This window comes from Schistocerca nitens, chromosome 1 (genome assembly GCF_023898315.1).
Source record: "Schistocerca nitens isolate TAMUIC-IGC-003100 chromosome 1, iqSchNite1.1, whole genome shotgun sequence".
In the NCBI taxonomy this organism is placed as follows: Eukaryota; Metazoa; Arthropoda; class Insecta; order Orthoptera; family Acrididae; genus Schistocerca; species Schistocerca nitens.
In genome coordinates, this window is record NC_064614.1 from 67,493,041 (window position 1) to 67,505,475 (window position 12,435).

Here is a 12,435-nt window from a genome sequence, read left to right on the forward strand (position 1 = left end):
CCCTTGTGGATGATAGCAAGATGTAAATATCTGTTTTATTCCTAGTTGTGATACTAATTTTCTCCATAAATATCCAGTAAATATCTTCGCATTGTCAGAGACTATAGATTTTCGAACCCCTGCATGAGGAATGTAGTCATTTACAAACTTTACTGCGGCAGCTCTTGCAGTTGCTGATTTTATAGGATATAGTTTAACATATTTTGTAAACACATCACAGAATCCAATAATGTACTTAACACCACCTCTGGCTCTAGGAAGTGGTCCACAAATATCACATGATATTAGTGATCTTGGTGCTTCAGGTGTTATTGAGTGAAGCGCAATTTTATTTCCCTTGTTGTCCGGCTTAGCCTTTTGACATTATTGATATTTCGATATTATTCACAAGACGGTAGTATTTCAAATTGACTATAGGATTTTGTTGATTGAATTGTCGTATTATAGAATTCCATCGTCTATCCTTCTTCTGAAGCTGAGCCATTGTCTTACATAAATGAATATAATATAACTTGTAATTATTTTCTTGAAGAAGAAGCACTGGAAATTCTGCCTTATTATTTACATCCAGTTCAGGTGTTATTCCTTCTGGAGATCTTGACAACGCGTCAGCTATAATATTTTCTTTTCTGGCTACATGAATAATTTGAAACTGATATTCTTGCAGCGCCAGCGTCCACCTTGACAAGCGAGGATGCAGCAACTTACAAGTTTGTAAAACGGCTAGTGATTGGTGGTCACAATAAACGGCTATCCTTGAGCCATATACATAATAATTAAACCTTTTCAAAGACCAAATAACTGCTAAAGCTTCCAACTCCGTAGTGGTATATGCTCTTTCACAGGTGGATAAACTCTGCTAGCAAATGCAATTGGACAAAAGGTTTTTACACCATCGATGTACCTAATTTGAAATAAACAAGATCCTAATCCCACATCTAATGAATCAGTGGCTAAACAGAATCCGACATTCCTATCAGGGTGGTATAATAATGGAGCATTTATCAGTTGATCCTTAATTTCACAAAAAGCCTTTTCACAATCATTAGACCATTGCCATGGTACATCTTTCCTCAGGAGCCGGTTTAGTGCTTCAGAGTTCATTGCTTGAGTTTTAATAAATCGACGCAAAAATGAAGCCAAGGCTAAAAAGACTTTCAGTTGTCTTCTGTTTCTAGGAGTTGGAAAATTTTTTATCGCACTAATCTTCGCTTCTGTTGGAAGAATGCCTTTTGCATTAATCATATGTCCTAAGAATTTAATTCTCTGTAGAAAAAATTGGGATTTTTTTAGATTTGCCGTTATACCAGTTTGTTTGAACACAGAAAAAATCCTCCTAATAAGTTGTACATGTTCCTCCCAAGTTTTAGAGGCAATTAATAGATCGTCCACAAAAATTGTTATTCGACTACGTAGTTATGGTCCTAGGGCATAGTCCAACGCAGAAATAAAAACTCCAGAGCTGATATTGAGACCAAATGGAACGACCTTGAACTGATAGCTTCTCCCTCCATATATAAAAGCAGTATATTTTCTTGAGTCCTTGTCTAACTGGACTTGCCAGAACGAACTTCTCAAATCAATACTGGTTAAATAGGATACATCTTGAAATTTCTGTATTAACTCATCGATGTTCTCCGGATGTGTGCGCACAGGTACTATAATTTTGTTAATTCCCCCTGCATCTAATACCAATCGAACTTTTCCTCCTGGCTTTGGTACAACAAGCAACGGAGAACAATATGGGCTGTTCGACGGTTCAATAAGATTCCAGTTTAACATTTTTTATATCTCTTCCTGAACTGGTTGTTTTAATCGCCAGGGAATGGAATAGTGTGTGCGGCAAAATGTCTTATGGGGCTTAATCTGTAATGTACAAACATATCCTCCAATAATTCCGGGCTTTTCATCGAAAACTGACTCATATTCTGTTAATATATTGAATAATTGTTCCCTCTGACTATCCGTTAGGCAATCTGACTCAGCAATCTTCTGTTCGACTGTTTGTCTGAAATCCTCTTCTTGAATTGACTTGATTGGTAGTCGGTACATATTATTATTTTCAGCACAAATCAACTGCATAGCAGCACTACGGAAATATCGCTCATACACTGCCTCCTTTCTCAGTAAGATCAGTGTAACAAATTTATCTTCGATTTTAAAATGCACCTTTCCTTCTACCAAGTCCAACTTGCAACTGCAGGCTTGCAAAGTTTCAATGCCAAGAATACAATCTACTAACAACTTTTCCACTACAAGGAATGCGCATTGTTTAGCTACATTTCCCAATTTTATCTCTATAAGCGTTTGTATCTTGACGTTCCGGGATTTTGCTCCCACTGCACCTATAACTCGGCAATTTTGTACTGGTAGAACAGGGATTTTCTTAATTTTACTAATTCTGCGAAACAAAGTTCCGGATACTACGACTGTAGATGAAGCTGTGTCCAATACAACATTGATTAAAATTCGTCCCACTTCTGTGATGATCTCAGACACAGGAACCCTTTTATCTTCGACTACACAGGCCTCTAAGTCTCTCGTCAATTCATCTGTCATTAATTCGCCTTCATTATATCTCAACATTGCCACGGAATTAATTTCGTTTAAAACAGGTTTACCCCTTTTGTATTCCCCGTCCGACTTTACGGAGCATAAAGCGGCCCTCTTCAGTTTAAATGACGATTATTATTTCCTCTTGAATCATCTACTACTTCTGTTATGACTGGTTGTTGTTGATGACTGGTTGTGTTATTTGCTTCAAATCTAGGGTCAGAATTTCTGTACGCATTATTATTATTTGAAGACTGCTGGTTCTGGTAATCTCTTGCATTTCCAAACATTGGGTTGTATCTGCGACCCGTTCGATTGTCTCTGAATCTGCCCCTCGCAGCACTGTTATTGAAATTTCCATTTCCGTTGCAATTGTTTCCGTAGAATCTCTGACTATTCCTAGTATAATAATTATTAAATTAGTTTCCGTTCCGGTTTGCGTTTGGCGCCTCAATCGCTCTCCTCTGCATAACCGGTTGTCTTGGCCGATGTTCATCTTCCTCGATCAGATCTATAGTGTCAAGCGTAGTCATGAAAGAGTATTTCTTTAAAGACCCACGTGAAAAGGAAAAAGGTTCCGGGTATAATACCTCCCGCCTTAAACGTTCTTGTACTCCTTCAGACCAGTATTTGGATAAAAATGCTCGTTCAAAATCTTCATATGTGTTCCAAGTTGATATCATATCAGATGCCCGTATAGCTCCTGACCGCTGAATATAACCGGTCACGAAACTAACCTTTTGCCACTCACTCCAATTTTTTGGCAGTACTCCCCTAAAACTTCTTATAAACACTACGGGATGAACATTTTTCTTGTCTGGGTTGTAGATCTGGAATTGACGTTGTTTCAACATTTTCTCCTCAGTATTGCTTTTACAATTACAGTCATTATGACTACCCTCATAGTGTTGTGATTGATGTTGATTGCAAAAACGAACGTGTGCATTAATGTCCCTGTCTGTACTTCGTCGGGTAAATAATGTAGCTTCATTGATAGATCTTGTTATGGGTTCATTTCCTTGCGTGAAACACAAATCTTCTCGATATAGATTTAAAGATCTCTCAATGTTTTCTTTCCATTGTTTAAGTTCTTCGCCTAGTTGTTCTTTGGCTTCTCGAAAACCTTTATTAAATAAATTTTCTTCAGAACTCTCGGTCATAGATTGTATAGCTGCAAGAGACATTACAAACTTCTTAACTAGAAATCTACAAGAACAACTGAGGGCTACCGCCAGTTGGTATAATGTCTGCAAGATAAAAATAACTGCAAATAAATGTGTCGCAGTCGTCTTCACTAGGAAACTATCCCCATCAATTCATCGGAATTCAGTGGCTTGCAGAAAAGTACAGTAGAGCGAGTCGGGGATATACCTCGGCCTTCAGTTGAATAGACAATTCTCTTCTGCAAAATCAGATAAATGGAACCGGAAGCAAAGTTTGCTTTGCTGACAATCATCTGTATCCACTCCGTAAGGATGGGGGGCTGATATTGAGGACGAAGTTACGGCTCTACAAGTGTGTCACCCTTCCGGCGATGGTCTGTAGACCGAAGGTGTGGTCCATGTGTAACACTTGTATCGATTAGGAGTAGGTTTATTTTAAGTAAATGTGTATTTGAAATTTATGAAGTATCCATACTGTGTTGTTTGAACTCCTTGATGTATGGCAAGAAAATTTGATTTTTGTATTGTATATATGTAAAAAGCAAAAGAATATGTTGAAAATTCAAATTATTACAATATAAATATGTTTGTGAAAGAAGTATGTTTGTTAAACGCTGGTTCATGCTTAGGGCATTTGTATTTCTAACATGTAAACGCTATAGGGAAGTGGCGTGATATAAAAGGCTGGTTTGGTGGTCGAATAGATCGGGTCGTTTGTGTGAACCGTACGCACTGAGTGGCTAGCCTTACCAAGGTACACCTCGACGGTGCTAAGAGAGGCATCTCGAAGCTGCATTAGAAGAGATTTTCCTCGGATATGGATCTGGCCATTATTTGGTATTGACGGAATAATAGCATGACTGTAATATGTTGAAAATCCAACACCAAGAAGAGATTTTATATAGCATTCGCCTTCAAGAGCCGTAAGTACAGTTAGCCGCCACTGCTTCAGACTTCATACATTCAGTTACGTAATGTATATTGGCGTGGACCAGTTAATTTGTGAGTTTTTTCAATAATAATCACATTTAACGTCAATACGTGTTCGAAACCATAACTTCAATCCTGACCACGAACCTACGCAGCGTCCTCATCTAAGTACTACAAAAACAGAGTACCCTGATTTACATGAGCGATCCTGGCATTCACGTCGTTAAAAGTGAATTTTCGTCTAAAGTAAAAGAAGTAGCAAAAGTTAATGTAGGATTACAGTGCAAGATTGTGTAAATATTATTGCCCAGAAAACCTGTTTCACAGATGATTAAAGTACAAGTACATGTAAATATTTAATGAACCGATTTGCGGTAGTACTATTAGAAATGAAGCTGTATACAGTTTCAAAGGTAGTGTAGTTTTGGGGCCCTCGGTCAATGGTTCCTTTTGAAGTTAATTAAGCCCAGTGTTGCGTTTTATCACCTTGCAAAGTAATTTAAGTGACCTTATAGAGATAGTTCTTACTTTTGCAATAATCAAAGAATCTTGCCTAGTGAAACTATACCAGTTTATGGGTCCTCATATATTCTCCTCCTATTAAAAAAGAAATGAACTATTGCTGTTAATAAGGAAAATAGCTATATGCAGAGGAGCTTAAAAAGTGTATTTAATGTATTATTTATCTGTATTTGTGTTACTGATGTCAGTCAAGATAGAAGCCTCTCATATCCAAAATTTGTTCTGCATTTCATGCAGTGATGCTTCTGTATTTTGATTAAGAAGTACTATTGACTGTGGCCGTCATCAGTATGAACTCGATGCAATTTTGCTCCTATTAATTTATTTGTGTGTGTGTGTGTTATTGGTAACTGCTGCTACACACAGTAGAGAGTGCTCTGTGTCACTTTGTATCCTGTTTGCTATTCAATGGGGAATCTCAAGAAAAGTAACTTCACTAACTAAGATTCAATTTTCTCAAAAATATATATTTTAAAATTAATGTGCCTAAGTAGGCTGGCGACCGTTCATTTTCTTTCTTTCACTTATAATTTTACCACTTCTGTTAACTCCCGGGGTTAAGGCTTGATGGTTTTACTTTAACTTCACAAAATCCGAAGTTACAGTCCAATACCCCTTTCCATTAGACACAAGCATGGTCGAACTTTGAAATACCCTCAGACGGTAACATTAGCGTGTTCCACGGCACATTAGTGTAATACATGGCAGCATACTAACACGAATTCTTTACAGACGAATGGAAAAACTAGTAGAAGCCGACCTCGGGGAAGATCAGTTTGGATTCCGTAGAAATACTGGGACACGTGAGGCAATACTGACCTTACGACTTATCTTAGAAGAAAGATTAAGGAAAGGCAAACTTACGTTTCTAGCATTTGTAGACTTAGAGAAAGCTTTTGACAATGTTGACTGGAATACTCTCTTTCAAATTCTAAAGGTGGCGGGGGTAAAATACAGGGAGCGAAAGGCTATTTACAATTTGTACAGAAACCAGATGGCAGTTATAAGAGTCGAGGGACATGAAAGGGAAGCAGTGGTTGGGAAGGGAGTAAGACAGGGTTGTAGCCTCTCCCCGATGTTATTCAATCTGTATATTGAGCAAGCAGTAAAGGAAACAAAAGAAAAATTCGGAGTAGGTATTAAAATCCATGGAGAAGAAATAAAAACTTTGAGGTTCGCCGATGACATTGTAATTCTGTCAGAGACAGCAAAGGACTTGGAAGAGCAGTTGAATGGAATGGATGGTGTCTTGAAGGGAGGATATAAGATGAACATCAACAAAAGCAAAACGAGGATAATGGAATGTAGTCGAATTATGTCGGGTGATGTTGAGGGTATTAGATTAGGAAATGAGACACTTAAAGTAGTAAAGGAGTTTTGCTATTTGGGGAGCAAAATAACTGATGATGGTCGAAGTAGAGAGGATATAAAATGTAGACTGGCAATGGCAAGGAAAGCGTTTCTGAAGAAGAGAAATTTGTTAACATCGAGTATAGATTTAAGTGTCAGGAAGTCTTTTCTGAAAGTATTTGTATGGAGTGTAGCCATGTATGGAAGTGAAACATGGACGATAAATAGTTTGGGCAAGAAGAGAATAGAAGCTTTCGAAATGTGGTGCTACAGAAGAATGCTGAAGATTAGATGGGTAGATCACATAACTAATGAGGAGGTACTGAACAGGATTGGGGAGAAGAGGAGTTTGTGGCACAACTTGACCAGAAGAAGGGATCGGTTGATAGGACATGTTCTGAGGCATCAAGGGATCACCAATTTAGTATTGGAGGGCAGCGTGGAGGGTAAAAATCGTAGGGGGAGACCAAGAGATGCATACACTAAGCAGATTCAGAAGGATGTAGGTTGCAGTAGGTACTGGGAGATGAAGAAGCTTGCACAGGATAGAGTAGCATGGAGAGCTGCATCAAACCAGTCTCAGGACTGAAGACCACAACAACAACATGGCAGCAGACATTCACCTCAATAAGATGCTGTTACTTCAGAGCAGGATCCTTTGCACCGTATGCGACTCTGATCGATACACGCCAAAGGAACACACACACACACACACACACACACACACACACACATTAGGGATCTCCTAGGCGACCCATCCATCTTTACCTACTCTATGACGAAGCTTTCACTTCGACCCATCAACTCATTCATCATGTAGCCTTCACAGTATCCTGACACTTCCGATGAAAAAGCCAACTCAACGGACAATTGAGGCAATAAGAGACTACAGACGATACTCATACTTACATATAAAGATTCAGATTACTGACAACTACTACCTCCCATCATCATTGAAGCCAAGCTATAAATCTGACTCTCAAAGCACTGTGTCGCTTCTACGTATGAATTTATGTCAAGTGTGTACGTTAGTAGCAGAGCACTGAGAAATGAGCTTAGAGCGCACACATTAACAGGCGAACTGTACTTGAGTTACGTGTTGCTTACATCTGGTGCGGAATGGTAGACGTTAGACGAACATCGTCTATTAAAGGCGTGACTGTCGATTGCGCCGCGATTGTCTTGTTACTGTTTGACAAATTTCCACATACGTCTTTGAAGTCATCCGCGAAGCTTCTTTTCAGAACAATATAAGTATACATGCGTATTAAACGAAAAACAAAGTTGGTGTCTCATTTTGGCTGCTATAAATGTTAAAAAATACTTGCGTACGTCAGAAAATTCGCTATGCTGGCTGCTATATCTCAACGAAAACAACACTTGGACTAGATAGATTTTGGATGGACTGTCTTACACCCGCCAGGGGTTCGAGTCCTCCCTCGGGCATGGGTGTGTGTGTGTTGTTCTTAGCGTAAGTTATTGTAAGTAGTGTGTAAGTCTATGGACCGATGACCTACGCAGTTTCGTCCCTTCGGAATTCACACACATTTGAACATTTGACTGTCGTAACTTCATCCTCTATATCCTGTAAATTCATTTCAATTTGTAACATTTAAACCTGACAACACCGCCTTATTATAAGAAACCTAATAGATTCATTCCCAGTACTAATACGAGTAACGCCATATGTAGACGTTTCCTTGAGGTAAAATAACTGTACTCTTTACAGAATTTCGTATTTCATGTTAGCGTTTGCCAACATGAATGCATTTAATTATATTAATTTGGAACGGAAACCCAGGACTGTCACGCAGTCTCACTAACTCGAATTTGCAATTGCATTATTTGCATAAATATTTCTAGACAACACCACAATCGTTCTAACGAATATATCATGACCGGCATAAGCCTAATTCTACTTTTAATTTGATGTTAATAAAAATACTGAGATTGTACAACTTAGTTTTTCGTGGCGACATTCTTGTGTAAAAGCTCCGCGGAGTTCTTGCAGCTTCATATCTCTATTCAGTCTCAGTCGACGACTTCTTCAGTCATCGTCGGCACGAAATTTCAGTAGGTAGTTTGGTACTTAATTTAGTCGGTCGATGTATGTAGTGGCGACATCATGTAGTCACGGAACGTCCCTTTCGTGTCGAAGATAGTGTTGATGTCTGTAGCTGAACAACAGTTGTACCGATCCAGTCTTTCAATGGGCGCAGAATTTCTTTAATTTCTTCTGTGATCGGACAGTTCACTGAATCCATGTCTCCCTGGGATTTGATGACCTACATGTCAGTGCACAGAGCTTCCCCCATCTATACAAAAATAAAACAATATTACACACGCTGATACACAAGAGAGATCAAATTGTTTGTAAAAATGAACACCTCGATTCCTAGATCAGCTGTCTAGGAAAAATATTTCGGAAGAACGGGTGCATCCAACGCGACATTAAGCTAGCCGCTTCCAAGAAACAAAATCACAGATACACTCTGTTATCAGAAGGTGAACAGTCTATCTTTCTACTGAGATTGAACAAATAAAAGGAGCGGCGTCTTGGGCAGACACGGTATTCAACTAATTTTCCAACCCACCAAGAAAATTAGAGAGATGGTGTCCCCATTAAAAGACAACCTAAGTATCGATGTTTATGAAATTTATGGGAAACCTTGTGAATGTGATAGCAATTACGTCGGTGAGTCAACAAGAAAGCTTTCAGAACAATGCCAGAGCATCGACCTGGCATTAAATATCACGATTTCCACAAATCCGCTGTCGTTGAACACAGCCTCAGGAAGAAACAGACGATGTTTGATGTAACGGAAATATCATCTCATGTATCTGGCTACTGGAACACCGTAATCTAAAAGTCGTTTTGATCAGAATGTGTAACAAAGGTTGTAACTGGGACAGGGCCTTACCGTCAGTAGTGCATAGAAACGGGCGCTCGACGCTAAAGGCAGGAGAGAAAAAAGCTGTGTCATCCACCATGTGATAAAATCTGCTTGATTAGCAATGTTCTTGAGTCATCAATATAATCCGTGGTAGCATATGGAAGTTTCGCCATTTCGTGATGTCTTCATGACATAACTTGAGCAACTAAATAACGGGCCACTGAAATCTCCTGATGATGACGGAGGAGGGAGTCCTTTAAAGGTGACTACCATTAGGTAATTTCCACCTATTCACAAATCACTCTGAAGCTCTGTTGGCCTGTTTAAGAACAAAATAGGAAGCATTAATGCTTGCTGGTGATATAAATGTAGATTTTCTTGGAAACTCTTCCAGTAAGAAATTACTGGAGCCAGTAGCAGTGTTATTCAACTTAAGTCATACTGTTAACTTTCCAGATGGAGTAGCTAAGGACCCAAAGACAGCCACTGTGAACATCTTTACAGAAAAATCTAATGAACAAAACTATATTACAACTCCAATAATAAGTAGCCTCTCAGATCTCGACATGCAAAACATTAATACTGGTCAGGACATAAAATCTACTAAATCTGAGTTCAAAAGGATAGTCAGTAAGCCAAAAATTTATTATTTTACTAAAACCTCTGAAAGACACGAATTGGAGTGACGTGTACAACGTTCATAGTGTGAATCAAAAATACAAATTTTTTTAAATAATGCCCGTAGTTTATTTGAAAACTGTTTTCCCCTAGAACTAACACAGATTAGACTAAAGCCTATAAAAAAGCCTGGGACTAATCAACGAAGTAAGGTATTCAGTAAGACAAAAAGGAATGTGTGTCTACCTGTCAGAAACAGTTCTGATGTAAATGTTCTACATCTTTAAAGAACATAGTATGTACTATTGAAGATAGTCACACAGACATCAAACCAAATATGTTTTCATAAAAGGATAGTCACATCAGGTAACAAAATGAAGAGAATATGTTGTACAGTAAAGGAAGAAACTGTTAGAAGAGATGAAGAGGAACACAAAGTATTAAGAGTAAACGTTATGCGGGTAACAGATGTGTGCAATGTTGCTGAACTATTCAGTAAGCACTTCATAGCTGTTGCTGAAAAGATGGTGTTGTCAGGTTCAGTAGACGCTGCCGTGGAATACCTCATAACAGCCATTACAAATGACTGCAATAATATGAGTATGAAACTCACAACACCAGTAGAAGCAATGTCCAGATTAAAATAAAAATAATTCTAGTGGCTGTGATCGCTTATCAACACAGTTAACTAAACAGTGTGCCTCTGAGTTCAGTGACATTTTGAGTTACTTGTGTAACCAGTAATTTCTCAGTGGAACATTTCCTGAATGGCTGAAATATACTGAAATTTATCTTGTGTGTAATAAAGGGATTAAGAAATTCCATCAAACTTTCGACCATTTCACTTTTGCCCACATTCTAAAATATTGTGGCAAAGATAATATAATGTCGTCTTCTTAACCATCTGACCACAAATAAAATATTATCCAAGTTACTGTTCATATTTCTAAAGGGTTCCGCTGTTTAGAAGGCTACCTACACATACAGTGAGAACACACTTAATTCTTAGACAATAAATTACTGGTTACTGGCACATTTTGTGGTGTGTCAAAGATATTTAACTGTGTAAGTTACAGTACCCCTGTAAATGAATTGGAATATGAAAGTGGCAAAATGGTTCAAATCCTCCGTCTCCTCCTATGACAGAAAACGAAGGGAGCCAGTAGGAAATAGATGTGTATTAAGCTATCAGGCATCATCCAACTAGGAACCAATAACATGGGGTGTCCCTCTAAGATTCCATCTTAGCCCACTTACGTTTTCCTGTTTATACCAATGACTTTTCATCATTAACATTACCAGATACCAAGATTCTTTTGTTTGCAGATGATACAGAGATTGCAGTAAATAATGAATTAAGTGTAATCTTAGAAGGATTGGCTATTGAAATTTTTCTTTGTCACTAAACCATGAAACAACTTGTAAACGGTTTCGTGCCATCATATGCCTAAAATATGACAACAAGCGGATAGAAAAAAATTGACAGTGTTCAATTCTTGAGGTTACAGCTTGATAACGAAGTGAGCTGGGAGGAACAGACGACATAACTGCAGAAACTCGTAAACAAATCTCTGTTGGCTATGCGAATGTTTTCAGTCGTAGTTGATATAAAAATGAAAAAGCTGGCGCTTGTGCTTATTTTCATTCCCTAACGTAATACGGGATTACTTTGTGGTCCACCTCACAAAGCCAAGCTAAGGTTTTCTGAGCCCAAAAACATGCAATACTAACTATTGTTGGTGCGAACTCAAGAAAGTCCTGCAGGGGCATGTTTAAGGAAATGACGATACTAAGTGCTGCTTCCTACCATATTTATTCCTTAATGTATTTTGTCATTAAAAATATATGTTTTTTCAAACCAACTGTTCAGTTCATGGAATCAATACTATAAACAGGAATAACTTTGACAAATATTTACAGTCAATCACTTTGGTGTCCACTATTCAGAAATATACATTTTCAGTAACGTTCCAACAGTCATAAAAAGTTTAACTAGTAATAAAGTTCAATTTGAGAAAAGTCCAAAGGTTTTACTGATGGGCAACTCGTCCTATTCTATGGAAGAATTACTTCGCAGAAATGATTGATGTATGTTTATTATTAACAATATGACATAATGTGAATAATGTGTACAGCCTGACTTCTGTAGATATTTTGTACAGTAATGCGATCATTGTAAACAAGTGCTGTAAAAGGTTTATATATTTATTTTTAAATGTTAGTCGATGATGCATAGCTACATTAACCTAATAATTATCATATTCATCTTAGTGTGCTGACCGTTTAACTTTTGTTGACAAGTTTTGTGTCCTTTAAATATAAATATGGTTAGGATATTGTATTTTTGACCAATTCCACATCCACTACGGCAATTTCATTTTGGATTTGTGGAAGGTACATTAGCA